Below are 2,198 nucleotides of genomic sequence, written 5' to 3'. Positions count from 1 at the left end.
TATAAACCTGCACGCTAAACAATGCATTATCTAAAACCCGCACGCTAAACAATAGATTTTAGATAATACGTGCACGCTCAAATACTAGAAATACTACTTTCACATAACTATATAACTTGTCTGTTCGATATATATATACCATCAAAAAAGTACGAATATACATTCTGTGGTGTTAAAATTGTTATAGGTTATGGTATTTTTTCATGCGCACGATGTAAATCATAGGTTACAAACTGTGTTCTATTTTGCAACTATCATTGCCATAAATTATGATTAATGAACTCAAATAAATCAAATATCAAATGAGAATAATCGAGCTTCTATTAATTAAAAAGGGCTAAAAACAGGTAGACCATAATTATACAAGATGACACCATTACAAAATATTCAGCATTTTACAAATGAAATACATGAAGGCCTATATCTTACATACACTTTGGAAATCGCCCCTCACCCCATTCATATCGTTATTATTCTACACTTCTGAAGAATCTCAATGCTGCCGATTGTTCTGGAAACGATGCTGGTATATTTACTCTCAAGAACCTCAAATACCTATGATGGCACGAATAAAGCAGCATATCAGTCGGAGACAGCAACAGCATACCACATTCAGGCAAACTTCCCGTAATCGTTGGTGATCTTCGTCATGTCTTCAGTTTCTCCGGGGTGCTGTTATTGAATGAAGATAAAAGTAACACACAATTAATTAATGCATTAGCTTTTCAATTAAAGTACAATTGAAGGATTTTCTGAGAGAATGCTTTAATACAATACCGTAGCTTATAGCTGTGCTTACTTTTTGTATCGGTCAATACCGAATGGGGTCCAAAAACAAACATTATAACTCAAGGTCACGCACATTTCGACGGTTTTAAATATTCAGAAACCTTTGACACTAGGAAACATTTGCCTACCGATCCAAAGTTGTTCCTTTTCAAAATCTTTTTTTTTTTCAAAATAAGTATATTTTCCAAAAAATGATGTTTTCAGAAAAAGTTGCACTTTTCAACATTCAACCTGTTATTCGCTGTCGTAGTCCGACGTCACTTCCTGCCGTTATGTCCAATTGTCCATCCCGCCTTAGTGGTACTAGCTGTTACATGTAACAGCATGTTTTGCGTGTGCGTGTATCACACTATTGTACACTCAATTGTATACCTAAATGCTCAGTCCGAGAAATTCCTTGAGCAACAATATTAATTTGTTCATATCATAAAACGAAATTCATTTCAGGCGTAAAATTTAACAGATATTATGAGAAGCTTATAAAGAGTTTTTTGCATGCTTGTGTGTATCCTGTAAGAGTCGCTGTGATTGGTTGTCGCCACAAGACGTAAAGAATGACAACAACGTGTTGTTTGCGAAAGCAACGCGTTGCTTTTAGAAGGCGAAAGCAACGCGTTGCTTTAAGGAAAGCAACGTGTTGCTAAAAGCTCTATATCTATTGGCTGAGCAGCAACGCGTTGCTTTCGAAAGCAACGCGTTGTCGCAATACGTAATGGGCCTTTTGGCTTGCCATACAAGCGGTTGCATAACAACGCTATCTACGCTGTACACGTCGATGTTCTGCTGTTTGAAAATCAAGTTTTAGTCATTTCTTATGGGTTGCACTGCCTACAATCAAGGAAAAAAGTCCTTGGAACGCTTGGCACACTCTGTCGAAATTCCGTGCAGAATTTCTTATGTTCATGGAAATGACCTATATTGTGTTTGGGAAGAAACATGACATTTACAACAATGATTTAGCCTTCCACTCTCCCCATCAAGCAATGTTGGAACACATTGGGGAACCGCTGAAGACATTGGCATTTCTCAACATTGCACGGGGGAGAGGGGGTGACAGTTTTCCGTTATTTACACGCATGCGTTCCAAGACTTTTTTTCCTTGATTGTCTCTACCGAATGCAAAATATTTCATCTAAATTTCGTTTTTGTCTCATAACTCAAAAACGGAATGTCGTATGAGCTTCAAATTGCACATGATTTGAGAGTGGATTATATGCTTTGTAATCATAATAAAATTGTTGATAAAGAATTTGGTTTATTTAGGGAGTGGTCATTGGAAACACCCCCTATGCTAAATTACTCACGTTTCTTAATCATGGCTCTAAAATGCTCTAAAATGTCGTTTTTGGCAATAACTCAAAAACAGAATGTTGTATGAGTTTCATATTGCACCAGATTTGAGAGTAGAT

The sequence above is a fragment of the Amphiura filiformis genome, chromosome 12 (genome assembly GCF_039555335.1).
Source record: "Amphiura filiformis chromosome 12, Afil_fr2py, whole genome shotgun sequence".
NCBI lineage: Eukaryota > Metazoa > Echinodermata > Ophiuroidea > Amphilepidida > Amphiuridae > Amphiura > Amphiura filiformis.
Note: the sequence above shows the minus strand (reverse complement) of the source record.